This window comes from Spermophilus citellus (genome assembly GCF_964194105.1).
Source record: "Spermophilus citellus genome assembly, chromosome: 5".
In the NCBI taxonomy this organism is placed as follows: Eukaryota; Metazoa; Chordata; class Mammalia; order Rodentia; family Sciuridae; genus Spermophilus; species Spermophilus citellus.
This window is the reverse complement of record NC_138186.1, coordinates 145,348,660-145,365,608: the sequence shown is the minus strand read 5'-3', so window position 1 is coordinate 145,365,608 and position 16,949 is coordinate 145,348,660. Positions and strand designations below refer to the sequence as shown.

Here is a 16,949-nt window from a genome sequence, read left to right as displayed (position 1 = left end):
TTGAAACTGAACATACCTATTAAAGGCCACACCTCAGAGAACAGTCATCCAAAAAACTAGGACTTGTGAGGTAAACAGGGAAGAAAGCAGTATTCACAATCTGTACCATCTTGGGGCATTTGTGAATTGTCTCATAGGGATTTGTGCACTCTGGTTGGAGGAATTGATTCTCACTGCTCTGGTGAATTAGGAGAGGCTGTGAGGAACAACTGACTTATCGAATATTTTGAAAAGAAAAAGATGATGAAAATTTAAAATATGAACTTCTTATAGGTGGGTAAAAAGAACAGTAAACTGAGAGACAGGTGATGGGGTGGTTTGTTGAAAGAGAATTTGTGGAAGAATAGGGGATAGAGACAGGAAGGTCAGGTCATCTCTGGTGAAAGATAAACTTCAAGAAGAAGCTCAGTTGTTGAGCACAGACCAGGGCACTCCAATGTGGGCTTGTTCAGACTTAGAAGGCAACTGGCACACTTGGATTAGCCAAGTCAGAGTTGGGGAAGGCCTTTGAACAACAATGATCTATTCTCACGCTCAAAACATAACTATAATAAAAATAATAAAATGTACTACTGTTGAAAAAATTTACTGGAAGGATTATTGTACGATACAGGTACATTTCATATTATTTTGTATTGAGAAGTCACATTCTATAATGATACAGGCTAATTCACATAGCATCTGTGACGCCATCTCAGAGCACTATAATCCCTTCAAGCCAAAAGTACAAAATCTCCAAATTCCTAAATGAAGAACCTGAGGTTTATTTTAACACTAACTGTCCACCAAATTTATTGACTTCTTTCTGAGAACTTTTGAGTATAGCCTTTCTTACAAACCTTAATGTTCTGCACAAGTTATGAGCCACTTTACCCAATGGAACAACACTGTCCCTCATAGTATCTCTGATGATATAATATAAACAGTTGCTTCTGGCCTATTCAAGGTTAATATTAATATAGGACATTTTGAGTTAGTTTTAAAAATCTAGTTAAGAAAATCTCATTCAGCTGGTTGTGATGGCACATGCCTATAATCCCAGTGACTCAGGAGGCTGAGGGAGGAAGATCATAAATTCAAGTCCAGTCTGGGGATGTGGCTCATTGGTTAAACACCACTGGGTTTAATCCTTTATTATCGCCACCCTCCCCAGCCACCCCCCCAAAATCTCTTCTGGAGTCTTATAGTATCTCAGGGGCGTATGAGATCACTTTGTATATCACTAAGATAGACAGTTTGGAAAGACAGATGGCTCTGGGAGGGGGTGTTATATGCCTGTGGTTGGGCAGAATATTTGTAACTCCTACTAAATAGCTAAAAGTGCCTTTTTCTGAGCACCAAAGATAGAAAATAAAGGAGAGGGGAAAAGACACACAAAATTTAGAATGTAAGTCCATGAGGGAGTAAGAGTTCTGCATAAATTTAATAAACATATGCCATAAATTTGAAATGTTCAATAAATATTTTGTTATTTCATTTTATCCAAGTGTATTTTTTTGTGTGTGTGCACTTGGGAACTTGCCCTATATAAAGATGCATAAAATGTTCACTTTGGCAAACTCATTTCCATTCATTTCTTGTTTTTCGGCATTCGGAAAAATCTACAACAGTGTCAATACAACATTCTGATTATGTTTTTCAACTTTCCCATTCATTTACTTGGCTTTATACAAAAATAATATTCAAAAGATGGCCCCAAAGAAAATATGTTGGGTACCAGGGTCATCAAGTGAACAATTGCATCTTTCTCTGGGAAGGGAGCTGGACCAAATTGCAGGAGGTAGAAGCACTTGTTTGCAGTCTTCTCTTTTCTCCATTTTTAATAGCATGGAACCATTTATTTATTGACTGCTTGAAATAAATTCAAATAGAAGAACTTTGTAAATGCTCTAGTCTCTGGTAAGACCCACCTGGTGCCAATCTTTTTCGTTATTTATGAGAGGGCTCTGGAGAGCTTTAAAGTCTACTGTCTTTATTCAAAACTGTGTTGTTACGAGCTGGAACCCTTTTGTCTGGGTTGGGACTGTCACCTCTCCCATTTAAGTGGGCTTCGAATGTGGTAGAAAGTGAGGCACCTGTCCCTTCTCAAATGTTTTGCTTGTCTCACTATTTTAGGTGAGCTGGGATATTTTATAGTTTTCTCTGTTTTGTTTCCTTTGGATAAATGGGGAGGGAGTATAGTCTGGGGCAGGGGGCCCAAGGAAGAAGATCTGCTTCTGAAGTATTTATTACTTCTTCCATTCACTTGGCTTTTTTCCCCACCAAATTTTATGACATCATATTTTTCAATGACAGCTTTATTGAGATACAATTTACATACCCACACAATTCACCCATTTAAAGGGTACCATTCTGTGGTTTTTAGTATATTCACAGACATGTACAACCATCCCCATAGTCAATTTAGAATGTTTCATCACCTCAAAAAGAAACTCTGCACCATTTGGTGGTTACCTTCCTATTCCTCCATTGCACAGTCCATGGCCCTAAGCAACCACGGTGCTACTGTCTGTCTGGAGATTACCTTGTCCTGGGTATATCAGCAAATGCAGTTGCATAACACACGGCCTTTTCTCCATTTGGCTTTGGATCCCTTTTCACCTCATGGCCTTTGAGGTAGTGCTGTCTTGCATTGTGTTTAGAAAACTTTTAAGGTGTCCTTGCCTTTTCCTCTCCTATGGCTTATCCTCTCCCTGAGTCAGGGGCACCCAGCACCACATGACACACACAATACACCCTCAATTAGTGTTTGTGAGTTTTGGAACTAATTGCTGTTGTTTTGCAGAAGTTTTTCTGTAATCTCTCCTTAAAGAAGGTCACACTGCTTCCCTCCCACATCATGAGGCAGCCTCTTTTCTCTCCCTCCTCTCCACTCTAATAACATGTTGCAACTTGCAACCTGAGATAGCTTGGGTCTTTACTCTCTGTGCTGAACCTTGATTACATCAATCTCCATCTGCTGCTATCCCTACTCTGTCCAATTTCACCTACTTTCATGGTTTGAAGTTGTCCCTGTTAAAGAAATAGAGGAACATTGAACATTAGGTCTCAGGGACACTGGTATACTCGTAATAGGAAAGATATCCCCCCAGAATTGCCTCTGGTTGTCCACTGTTCCTTCTGTGATTTAGAGAAAATGCTTTCTCACACTGGAATTGACTGGTTGAAACTATGGAAAATGTAATTGTTTTGCTTATTTACCTATTTAAATTTCTGGAATTATTCTAAGAGCAAAAGATTTCCTGATTCCACTTGCAGAACATAACTTTGTTTTGTATCTGCCTTGCATTATGGCCTCTAAATAAACAAAGGAGAATACAAACACCTCAAACCAGGAATAGAGATATAGAAGAAGCATTTCTTTTCCTCTCTTTCTGAAAAATGCTATGCTGTTTTATTAGGAAACTTTGCATGCTTTAGATGTAATGAAAAATGGGGACTTGAAACTATTGCTTTCTAATAGCTTGTGTAGATTCAGGCTTTGAGATCTAAATGACAACAAAGCCTGTTTACATATAGCCAAACTAAAAGTTGACTAGGTCTTGTTTTTATGGAATTGACTTAAATTCCACAAACATCTCTTGGTCTTCCTACCTTGTGGTAAATGGAATTAGGAGAAAATATTTTTTCTCTTTCTCTAATTGGAGGTAACAAAGTTTCTTTGGGTTATTTTCAGATGTTCTTTTTTTGGATAGCAAACTTCTATTCCCCAGATAAAGGGCTTTGAGAAGTTGATTCATATAGGATGGTGACTTAGTCACCTCTGCTTGTATTTGTGTCTGCACCATTAATCAACATAAGATGTCTAGCCATGTCATAATCAGCTTTGAAACCATAAAATTGTTTGTTTGGACAGGGTAAAATGAAAGAGAAAGATGTTCCCCTCCTGAATATCATTTCTTTCTCATTCCAACCCAAAAAGGGAGAATGGGAGGCTAAAGAGAGAAGAGTACATAAGTAACGGCAGATATAATTCTGACGCATGGAAACAACAAGGCCCTTTTCTAGTTGGCATGTGAAGGCCTCTTTCCCTCAGACTCTGGCGCACATTTCCAGCAGTTAGGGTGGTGATTGGCACCTTCTCATGCCAATGGGAATAACAGCTGGCTTTGCAGTATTCTTCCGAAGCAGCTGCTCCATCTACCTTGGCACCGTGTGCACCCGGCTTTAGTTGCTGACATTCTCAAGCTGTTGCTGAGTCTCTAATGACAGTACTTTCCATTTTATGTTTTTTATTCTGAGTAAAATATCATCATCTCCAACCCTTAGGCAAAGGGAATGCAACTAAAAGTTGCCCTAGGACAAAATGCACACTTGTGCTCAGATGGGAGGCAGGGCTTCTATAAATTATGTGTTGACGAAGAAAAAAGACCTGATTCCTGCATGTACAAAAATTGGGATATATGCCTTTTTGAAAAGTGTCAACATGGGGCCAAAGGAGAAGGAAGGAAAAAAGCAGATGGCACAAGGGAATATTTAAAATTCATCATGGAAATCATTAAAATTCTGGTGATATAAGAAGCTTCATACAAGAACTGGAAAGGGATATTAATATCAGAGTAGATACAAAGGAAAGGTATAGACAATTCAGAATGGGGTACAGTCCTAGAACATTCCCCAAGTACAGGACTTATAACTCCAGTTACCCAGACGCACCATTCAAATATAGAAAACAGAGGGACGGGAAGACTTCTCCTTCAACGTGGAGGCATTTTAGTGGTGCCAGTTTGAAAATACTGCAGAGTATCTGTTGGGCAAAGGTTAAAAGTATGTGGGTAAGAGAAACCTTATAGCCTGACATGAAGTTGTAAGAGTTGGTTGATAAAGTGCAACCCAAAGAGTCTGATGGGCAAACACTCTGAGGTTGAATAATCCAAAAAACTCACAAAGCTCAGAGCTTCATAATCACCTGAAGGTGTTGTGAATTATAAATACAGCTTGAATCTGTAGTGTCGGCTTCTGAGGTTAATCACACTCTCATCCTAGAGTTGCCCAGTGTTAGAGAACTGGGAAGCCAGGGATTAAAGAGTAGTGACTTCCCAGGATTAGAAGTGAAGCTGTCCCTAGACAAGGGTGAAAGCTTTGTCAGTCCTTTTTACTTTTCAGTATTGACATTTTTTTTTTTTTTTTTTGGTTCGTCTTTGCTTCAACTCTTTCCTTTCAGTGCTGCTGGACTGCCAGCATCCCACTGATGATGCCTGGGGATGCTGTTTTCCTCAGCCAAAAGTCAGCTAGGCACGGAGCTGCTTCTCTGATACTCAGCCTGCCCTGTGTGTTACTACAGCAGGATGAATTGAGTTCCTGAGGCACAGAAGGGGTTGTCTTTGCTTTTCACAAATCCCCATGGGTTTCAAAACAGGTCAGCGATAGGATGGCACTTTTGGCATAAGCATGCAACGCTAAGACATGAAAAAGAATTTCCTGACTCATTCTCTATGTGGAGTTCCTAACAAAAATCCCAATTTCTTTTTGTCCTGCCTCTGAGAAGTGAGAAGTGCAGTAGCAAGAGTGGCAGACTTATTTTTCTTTCCCAGATTCAGAACTGGGAAGCTAAGTCAGACTGTGCAATAAAAAGGCTAAGCTAATTAGAAGAGCTGGTATCTTGGGTGCGTCAGTTACAACGTTCAAACCCTCTAAAATGTGCTTAATACCATACTGCACTTTTGAAAAGATCCGTTTTCAGGTTCAAGTGGAAAAGACAATGGAACATTCATCTCCAAGATGTGCCTAACCTGTGCCACCAGGCTGTCCTGAAAGTGGCAGAACTAAGCCCTGGGGCTCCACTGTCAGCTAAGAGCTGAGACCCAGAAGGGAAAGAGAGGATTGAGAAGAGGGTGGGGACGATGGGTGTTTTGAAGACCAAAAGAAGCCATGGAGAATTTCTGGAGTATTTTTTTTCTCACCTTCTTGAAATTTAAAATGAAATTTATCCTTTAAAATCATCTGGAACCAATTCTACTTCCTAGGCTTGATTTATTAGAGCACAATAAACATTTCTCCCTAAAGGGAGAACATAAAGACTCATCCATGTTAGATGCTCTGACCTTAGAAAAGCTGAAACACAATAGGATTCCATAGCTGAGATGGTGTCTGGCCATTTGCTTTTTATACCTAATACTTAACAGAACACTTTACACTTATGAAGGGTTCTACAGCTACCTAATTACCCTTCCAGGTCATAATTAACCTTTTGATAGAGACTGATAGTATTTCTTTTGAATCAAAGAAACGTGTGAAATTTCCCCCAACTGTTTGGCATACTGATCATTGAAGCAACAGTGCTGATCTGTTTTCACAGCGCTCAGGCTGGGTAGGATTTTGTACCTTCTTTTTCTTCCCTTTCTGGAGACTGGATACCTAGAGTTCAAGCTGGAAATACATTCCTGGTATAGGGCTCTAGATATTTCAGGGATTTTAAGCCACATTAATGAGTAATTTTCCAAGGGATCGAGTGATTTGAGACAGCATGAATTTGGCCAGTACAAGCTTCTGCATCAGGGAAAGCTACTCAACTGTCTGCAGATTTATCTAATAAATTGGGACATTTGAATTTAGACCCCTCTCTCAGAGGACTGTGAGTCTTCTTGGTTCCATATTGGTAAATAAGTTGGAGATTTATGGATCTAAATAATTTCCTAGAGACAATATAAAATATCTCAGTAGCATTGAAAGAGGAGTATTTAATGTTTAATAAGTCAAATAAAATTGTCACACAGGAAAGTCCTTCACACCTAGCACCTATGATGGAAGGTGTAATTCACACTCTCGAACCAGGTCTCCAGTAAGCAAATTTATAGGCAAACAACACCACCACTTTCAGAAACCACTTGTTGTTGATTAGGGAGATTTAATGAGCTATTATAACTTTCTGAGAAAGAAAAAAAATGGATGGAGGAGGAGAGAGAAAGAGAGAAGGAAAAGGCAAAGCAGGAGAGAGGAGGAAGAGAAGGAGGTGAGGAGGCCCCAAAGAAAATGGTTAGTGAAGGAGAGCCAATCATAATCTGACTGTTCCAAGCCAACCAAAGCATCTGGTTTCTTTAATTTAGTACACTTCATAATAAAAGGCCAGTTTGTTTACATTGTATATTTTGAGTTATTTGAAATATCTCTTCCAAACCATTGGGTTTTTGCAACTTCAGGGGAGGCTTTTCAAATGTGGCTGGAAAGTATCCCCACATCAGTATCACATGGCATGCATGATATGGAAAAAAGGAGAAAAGCTACAGACACTTTAATGTCAGTTAGCATGCCATTTCAAACTACTTAAATCTTTATGAGAAAACTGAAAATGCCCCCACTTCAACCTCTAAAATATGCAGCGAAGCCAGCATTTCTATACAGGTGGGCATAGATGCAGGCAGTCACAAGCACATGCTCAGGCATTTGAGGGATTTCTCCAGGGGCAGTCCTATGCTGTGTTCTAGAAATACCAGTGACAGTATAGCAGAAATACACAGTGATACAGTGAGACACATTAAGGCAAATCTAGAATAAACTTATTTGGAACCCTTCTGGAAGGAATATGAGATTCATTCCTTCACCCTCAGACTATTCTTTCATGTACCTTCTCTCAGAAGATCACCATTGACAGGGTCTTGGATGGCAATTCTAAGCCTTCAATAAGGAGGGGCCTCCTGGCATTGTCCTTAAAGATACCTTATCACCTAAATTCCAGTCCTAGATTTCCAAATATTTCAAAACACTTCCACCTGGCTGCCCCACCACCACCTGGATATTCAAAACAGAGCTCAGCCTTTTATCTAAACCAATTCTCAGACAGTCCTCACATTTACACAATTTATGTCACCCTACTCCTGGTCCAAAGTGGTATAAATCCAGAAGCTATTTCAACTATCTCTTCTTGTCTCTTATTGGAGAAACCAAGTCTTTAATGATTTGTTTTATAGAATTCTTTAAATTTGCCCCTTCTTTCCACCCACATTTCTCTCTCTTCATTTGATATTTGAATTACTCAATAATTGCCTGTTTATTTTTCCCATATATGAAATGGAAAACTGTATATCTGAAGGCAAAGACCACAAAAAACAACAACAAACAAAAAGCAACTCCTGAATATTTTAAATAAACAGATGGGCCTTTGCTCTGCCTAGAAGAAATCACAATTTGAAATCATTCACAAGAAATTCATAAATTCATAAATGAAGCAATTGGCAAACCACTAAATTCACAGTGATACAGTGAGACAGTTTCTTACCCATTTATCTTTATTGTAGTCCAGGCTAATTGCATGACTGACCCTGGGCTGACCATCACAGACTTTCCAGTGTCTGTCAGTATTTGGAAAATCCTGCTACCCTCTCTGGATGATTAGCTGATATGTTTATTAATCTTTGACTTTTAAGCTCAGGTAGAATAACAGAAGTTCAGACAGAGCAATGTTTGCTCCCAGTTTGCAGGGCTTTCCAGCTGGGACTGTTTGACCTCATCAAGAGCCGTAACTGCAGCAACTTATGAGGAAACAGCAACTGTGGTGCCCCATGGGGAATGCAACTGAAAAACAGGAGGCAAGAGCTGCGTGGTGAGGGGTTGGCCATAAACACTGAAGGCCTCAGCATGACACCTCTGTGGCCTGTGTAATTCCCACTGACGTCAATTCCATGTTATGGATACCGTAGGAATACAGGAAAGAACCTGACATTGCTTCACAGAGTCTCTCACTCTGTAAAGGCTGTAAAATAATGGTTCTCAGAGTGTGGTCTGCAGAACAGCAATACTGGCTGCACATTGAGATGGCTAGAAAAGCAAATTCACCAGAACTACCTGGATGGACCTAGTGAATCATAAATTTGGGAGTTAGGGCCCATAAGCTATCATTTAATAGGTTCTCCAAGTGATTCTTATTTATGCTATAGTTTGAGGACTACTGCTGTAATATATGATGATAATAACTAGATGTAAGCAAACAAAAATGTAAATGCAGAAAGACAATGGGCTAATATAGGTTCCCTCTCTCTGTGGTGCTCGGGATGGAACCCAGAGCCTACCTATGCTAGGCAAGCACTGTACCCCTGAGTTATGTTCCAAGTCCTCTATCTCTTCTTGTGTTTACAGTGGTCAGCACAGAATAAATCTCTGCAAACATTGTTGACTAAAGGGCTGCAAGGGTCTTATATAGATTGATGCCAGAATTCTGTTTGTCTTTGAGAAAAATCAATGAAGGCTGGAAAAAAGAACACTAATGTTAGAGGCAAAGTTTCCTGGGATAATGAGAATTGTGAAACACTTAGAAAAGCCACTATTTTCCTGGCTTAAGAGTACTGATGTGTATTTCAGCAGCCAGAAGAGTAGATATTGTTTAATAACCACTCCCTCCTCAAAATAAATCTTGAGATTAATTTATTTTTTAATCAGGTAATTGTCTTTTAAACAATTCTAGCCATCCTCCATTTATCTATTTGCTCATCAAATTTTGAAGATTTTACCTTCTAATATTCCTTGAGTTCATTTCATTAGGTGCTTTCTAGATCTTCGATATTCCCTTTGGTTAGGTATGAGTTTCTCCTCTGAGGCACTGTAGTCATCATCTATTTGGTATTTTCTCTCCTAATGTTTGTCCCCTTTTACCCATCCCCTGTAATCAGGCCACATTAATCTCTCTAAAATGATGACCCTCTCACGTCTTTCTATGTGTAAAACCTTTCAATGGCTTTATATCACTTGTAGGAAGAAATAGAGGCCCTCCTCTATCTGCGCTTGCCTGTGTCTCCAGCCTCACTGCCTGCCACTGCTGAACCAACCTTACTGATTTATTTGTCCTTTTCAAACATCATTCCATTCTTCCTCTTCTTTATGCTGGGACATTCTTACTCACCAAGTGACTGATTTATAGCTACCCTGTTTTTGTCAGTTTAAGTACCTATTCCTGGAGGGAGTATTCTTGAGCCACATCCTCTCCACCTGTTTTGCAATGATGCCCCTCCTCTGTGCAGTGCTTCATTCTAGAATTCATCATATATCTTGCTTCTTTTTCTCCTTAGGGCTTCTTAAGGACGAGAGCCATTTCTTATTAATGTTTGTAAACATGGCACTTAGTTCTGCCCTAGTATATAACAGCTGCTCAACAAATGTTGTTGTGAGCAAAAAAAAAAAAAATGAATAAATTAAAAATAAAGGGAATCGTCCTTCCAAAGACTGTTTCTGAAGATGGAGTTGGATAGATCTCCATGACAAATGGGTACCCGCTGAACAAAAATGGCTCATAAGTAAGCAGAGATAAGGCAATTCACAAAAAATGATAAATGACTCTAACTCTCTAACTCCTCCTGAAACATTTGGAGAATGCATGGAAATTGGAAATCTCTTTCATGCTGTTAATTTCTTCTTCTTGTATTTTCAAACTCTTACTAGGACTAGAGGATGATGTGGTAAAATGAAAGCCCTGAAGGCCTTTCTTTTTTTTTCTTTCTTTTCGGAAGTTACAGTTGAAGTGGAAGAAGGAAGGGTAAGAAATCTTCTGTGAGAATGTTTCTTCTCATTGCCAAACTTTCGGCCTCCAGAGACTTGGGGGTCGGGGTCGGGGAGGATGGGAAGACTTGTGTGCGAATGGAATGAATGTAACTTTAGGTGCTTATTTAAACTGAACATGAATTATAACAAATTGGAAATTTATCTTCACAAATCACTGGAACAAGTCTAGAATTTAATTTTTCATTCTTTTCTCTAGAGACATAGGAACCCAAAAAGGGAGAGGGTTATTTGCTCAGCTTGAGGACATGACACTGAACACATGGCGATCCCCTGACCCCGAATCATTATAGTGTTAAAATACAGGGGAACTGCAGGTGGGTGATTGGTTTGGTTCCAGTTCCCAGACCTTACCACTCTTTAATTGTCCCTGTTTTATTTATATTTTGATATGTGAAGTGATTTTCCCATGCTGACGTAGGATGGATCCTGGATCTACTGGAGGGGAAGAGTTTCCTTAAACTCTATGCTCCTTCTCAATGAGCAAGTCCCATGAGGTCCCAAGGGAACACAGTGTTAAGGAGGGTGTTGTTTTGGTCACCAGAGCAGCTGGAAGCTGGGCTTCTTGAGAAATTGTTGGAAACAGTGGGGCAGCCTTTCTTTCTGCCTTCTTCATCCAAATGGCTAATACCCGAGTCATGACTTCTGGCTGCTAAAGCTGAGGTTTAAAGCCATATGAGGTAAAACTCAAAGAGCTTGGAAGATTCAGGTGTGTAAATATCAACTTCACCCTTCAGTGGTCCATATCTGAAGAACATCTGGTTCTAATACAGCACTGTACTGTACTGTACACTGTACAGAGAACTGGTACAATGAATCTGCAATGATGCAACTCTCCTGCGTTGTGCACTGGTGCAGCCACCAGCCATATGTGGCAGCTGAGCCCTTAAGAAGTGGTTAACACAACTTAGGAATTAATTTTTAAATTTTATTCAATTTTTATTAATTTAAATTTAAGTAACCACACATGAGTAATGTGTGTGTGTTGGGCAGCACAGTTTGAAGATACGTTTGTAATGTGTGACTGTACAAAGGGATGGTTTTTAAACCAGGAGAAAAAAACCTAAAGTCCTTCCATGTCTGATGGAAGTTTATGTCATCATGTAGGAGTTTGTAGGTCTCCTGGTTAGACAACAGTAAGAAGGGTAAGACCCCATTTAGAGAAAATTTTATGTGTGTCCATATAGAAATGTCTGAAAAGATATTAATAAAATAAGTTTTCCTTGGTGATAAGCTTTGGGCTACTATTTACTTTGTATTTTTCTGTTTTGTTTAAAATATTTGCAGTGAATACATATAGATTTTTAGAAATCATGCCTGTTGTTATAGAGTAGATTTTTCACTGTTACTGCTTAAAATTTATATGTATTTTTAAACAAAAAATTTCAACTATCCCTATTATATATTCCACACTTCCCAAGAAGTATATTTGAAAGTTGGGGCAGGGTTTTGCACATAAACGTGTACCTCTGCTAATAAAAAAACCTAAGAGCTTGGTGGGTTTTTTTCTTTTTTTATTAAGGATATGTAAAATATTTTATGACTGTTTGCATTCTAAGATAACCTTGTGGTATCATCACTCATCTGGAACCATGATGCTCAGATATCAAAGACTACTTTAAGATTAAGTTTTTCAGGGAATTACTTAGGTGGGACTAAAATGGAACTAACAAGATCAATGAGGACAGGGACAATGTTTGGTCATCAAAGTTGCCAGGTAAGCACTCTTCTCTATTTTCCTTAAGTCAGACATGTTGTGAAGGATGATTGGTCTTAAGTAAACACTGGAAAGTCACTCTAAGAATACATTTATTTATCAAACACCTATCCAAAGATGAGTGTAGCTCACTTTCAGCATCTTCCTGATGACTTGGTCTTTTGAATGCTGCTTTTTACAGTGCAAAGCTATATCTTCTTTGTAGCTGAGCTACCATTTTCTGCTCAATATTTCAAAAGAGAACCACATGCCAGTGCTGAGATGTCAGCCTCATGTGATCTCTCTTCAATTTATCACCTGGCACCCTGGAGCACTCAGCTCACATGTAGCTTGGCATTAGATCACATTCAACTAGACTGAACATTCCATCCAGTCGTTAACCTCAATTCACCCTGGTATGAGATTAGAATCAGGAAGCCTGCCCAGGTTTGAATTAGCGATGGATGACTCCATAGGATTTCAGATGATCATGGAAACCTGGGTGCATCCATGTGAGCCAGACTGGCTCTCCAAACACTCATGTACATTATCAAATAGCTCAGCTGTTCATAAATGGCAAAAGAAAATATACCATACATTTGACTAATGAAAGCCCAGATGAATTAAACCTCTCTAACAAACATAAGTATAGGAATATTTCCCAATTTTATATTAATTTTCAAAATATGCTTTTATAAAATCCTGCCTTTTGGAAGAACACAAAGACTTTAAGACTAATATTCATTAAAATAATTTTTTAAGTTCAAAAATAAGTTTTTAAACATGTACTTTTTATGGGTTAACTAACCTTATATTTGAAATTTAATTTTAATTTTTAGCTAAATAATACCATGTACATGGTTTAAAGAGTTAAGTAATGTTATAAGTCTTACTACAACCAAAACCAATTCCCTTTCTTACTACTGCTCTAAACTCTAGTCACACATCCTCTTGGTAATTATTTTCAACAGTCTCAGAATTTTTTGTTACGGTATTTTCCTCGATATTTCTCACTAATACATTTATATTGGCATGTCTTGATCTTACAATTGAAGACATCTAAGGACATTTAGGAATCTGTACTGTACACATTCTTCCTTCATTCCTTTCCCTACCCCGACACTTTGCATTCTCTGATCATTATCATTCGAGGTTGGTTAAACCATATTAATTCTGATATTCTGATTACTTCACAGCTGAGCCACATTGAGTGCTATGTTTACATTTTCTTTTGTTATTATACAAAATTATATTTTTTAATTTGCTTAGTCTTCTGTGTATCTGCAATTATGGTAGACACAGCCAGACTGTGGTGCACAGCAGGTTTGGGATCTGTCTCATCAGGTCCGTTATGCTTCTAGGCCTACTTGCTGTAGCTCTTGGTCACTGTCCACTGGTTATTCTCCTTCCTTCTCTCCAATGTTGGATTCTGTTTTTTACTTTTCCCCCCACTCTTCCCTTCTCCCTCCCCTTGCCCCTTCTCTCTCTCTTTTTAAAATATCCAGTCTTTGGTGGAACATAGCCTCTAGAAACTCCCTGACAAAGGGTACCTTAGAAAAGTTGACATAATGAATGTCTGCATATGGTTTATGCTACCTTCACTTATTGTTGGGGATTAAGAAGGAATTGTCCATTTTGTCTGGGAACCACCAAGTGGGAATGACATCAGGTCTTTTTCCTGGGGTGGCCACTTTCCACAGAGAAGGGGTTTAGGTGCTGTGTTATGGGTACATCCTTTGCCTTCCTCCCAATGACCTTAGAATGATACCCACTCCTTGCCTTGGTGTTCCCTGTCCAGAACCTCTCTGGATCACTCTCCTCAGGGAATAAAATCAGTCTTCCAACATGATGAAAGCGGAATAATTGCTTGAATGTCTGGGGTTAGGGATGAGATTGGGTGGCAGGGAAGGGTCCGATTACAACCCTTACAGACTTGGAACTAGTTCTCCTAGTTTTGAGATTTTTCTTCCTTTCTTGCTGCCTGTCTTTTAAGGTCCCTGCTGTCTTCAATTCCTGGGACATTTTAAGCCTGGGGCACAAGTCAGCTTACTTAACCCCTGATTCTCCCTTGTGCAGGCACTTACTTGTACAAAGAAGAAACATAACAACGCAGTCACTACCCACCTATCCACTTTCTGTCCTTTAAATGCACCTCTTGCTTTTTTAATTAGTCCTTGCCTCATTTTTCATTCTTGGATCTTGTGGTTTTATTCACATTTTATTATTGCCCTATCCTGGGTTTTTGAGATCAACTGGTACTTTAAACTTACCACGTTTATCTACTCTTTAAAAATAAAGATAAAACAGGTCATCAGTGCACAGATGCAGAAATTAACACACAGAAAATAAGATATGAAATCAAAATCTTAGATAAAGGATTAATTAGGGCTAGAGGTTGCTTTCCTTGCTTCTGAGCAACCAGGCCTCCTCTTGAGGCATGTTCCGTGAGGATTTGTTATGTTCCCCCAGGTAATTCATCTCAATGCTAAGAACCATGCTTAGGGATCACTCTAATAGGAGGTGTACCGAGAAGAGGAAAAGGGGAGGAACAATTAGGGAGAAAAGATGTCATCATGCTAAAAGGTTGACATCAAGCAGTGTGTATGGTGGGCACTCTGAATGGCAATATGCAGTCTCAGTTAGGCTTTTAAACAATAAAGCAGTGCCACTGTAGACTGGAACACAAAATCCCCATAGAACACAGCAAGAGACAGTACAGCCTGGATCCTTGATAGATCAGGTGGAAGACCAAGGAGAATCAGGTTCTTGAGTGTGTCACAGCCATTGTGTCATCTTGAAACCATCTCATTTAGTATGTGCAGAGAGAGGTCATCAATAGTTCTAAGCAATACAATTCATCATGCTTCTTTGTTTATAAGAAGGGGTGGGGGCCTGGCTAAAATACATGTCAGAGAAGATCAAGATAATCTTTGGATTCCCCCTTTCCTTTAATGCTTTGATCAATATACTCTTGCTGTGGCTATAGAAAAGCACTCTGGAGAGGAAAAAGAGAGACTGTGACTTGAAAATATTTAATTCATTGAGAAAAATGTCAGTGGATTTTGTGAAGTTGTTTTGGAAGTTTTTCCTTGTTAGAGTTAACAGCTGAACAACCTTGTATAGAGGAAAGAATTATAGTTTTGCCCAAATTCCTCTTTGTCATAGGAGTGGGATAGAAATGAATTCTCCATTAAGAAATGAAGTCTATGGGGAGGAATAGGAGTTTTCATTTGTGTCAGATATAGGACTTCTGATGAAATTTCATTTTTCTTTAATATGCATTTTACTTTCCTAAGAAGAAAAAAATTCGGACAAAGGCACAGAAAGTATATGAAGACCCAGGGAGAAGATGACCCTCTGCAAGCCAGGGAGAGAGGCCTCAGAATGAAATGAATGCAGATAACTCGAGTATAAATTTTCAGCTTCTAGGACTAAAATGCATGTTGTTTAAGGCACCTGATGTGTGGTATTTTGTTATGATAGCCCAGAAAACTAATACAGATGCTCTTAATTTTTTTGATCCAGGAAAGAAAAATTTCACATTTGCTTAACTAACCCCATCACATTTTTTTTTCTTTTACAATCACATTCTTTACACAAAAAGAGAGAATCATTAATATCCGAGGCCCCAGGAACTGTCGCAGTACAAGGTGTGTGGAGGACGTGGGCCATCCGTCTTAGGTCAGATACTTTTACTTAAACATTATTTTCTTGGAGGACTTTGCTTGTGGCCTTATTTATGTTATACCAAGGTACAGAAATGGCAACTGTGACCTGGGTTGTGAAGCTAGGCAGACTGAAGTGCAGCCACTACTGTTGACCTCACCATCTCAGGTATCCATCACCACTTTCCCTGGGAGAGCAGGCCACAAAGATGGAAGAACCAAGCATGTTCTGAGAGCAGACCAGCTGCATGCAACACTATTCCCTGGGGTTTCTCCAAAAAAAAGAAGGGTGTGTCAAACAGCTCTTAGCTGTTCCTACCAGAACGTACAGGTGAGCCAATAAAAACCACATGACCAGCTTTATCGAGAGCTGCTGACAAGACTGAGAGATCCCAAACAGACACCTGACCTGTGTCTGTTGTCAGGGCATTATCCACCATGGCAACCAGGCCAGCTTCCATCACACATGCTAGCCTCTAGCTCAGTTGAAGAGGGTCAAGAAAGTCAGGCTTCTAAATATCAACATCATCACTCTGTCCAAACCTCTCCCGTGACCTTTCTCAGAAAAGGAAATGTAACGACAAGTTGAAAGGTAGCCAGGCCTACCATGTCCAGAAAAGTTGTCAGTGGTATGGCATCTGTCAGAAATACTCTGTTCTACATGGTGGCCTAAGTCTTTTCAAAAGGTGAGACAGAGTTGTTAGACTTATGTTAAAACTGATTAATACAGAATACAGCAATTAGAAGATATTTTTCCCCTTAAGATCAATGGAAAAACAGAGAAGCAAAATTAAAGTGTCAGCTATTGCTTTGAGCTAGTCTTTAACCTTCCCCTTCCTGTTTCCAGGCCCCCAATCCTGTTCAGTTCTTCCCAGCACTTACAACAATTTCCACTAGACCCTTCACTCCCTCTCTCCTTTTATATTTTCCATTTTTCTCATCAAATTTGTAGCCTTCCTTGATGGTGGGGCCTATATATAGTGCCTGCTACATGATAGATTCCAATAAATATCTATGGAATGACCCACTGGCTCATCTCATTTAACATTAGTATGATTTTTAAAAAATATAATTTTTCCACTGAGAAGACTGAGGAAGTTTTA

At 39.2% G+C, this 16,949-nt stretch overlaps 1 protein-coding gene and 1 long non-coding RNA gene across 4 annotated transcripts in view; one reads left to right on the top strand and one right to left on the bottom strand.

Moving 5' to 3' along the window:
• Positions 1-16,949, bottom strand: part of PDE7B (phosphodiesterase 7B) — a 308,410-nt gene that overhangs the window by 93,336 nt on the left and 198,125 nt on the right. The gene's annotated exons all lie outside the window — the stretch shown is intronic.
• The window catches only part of LOC308649269, a 29,844-nt gene that overhangs the window by 8,686 nt on the left and 4,209 nt on the right, over positions 1-16,949 (top strand). The window lies entirely within an intron of this gene.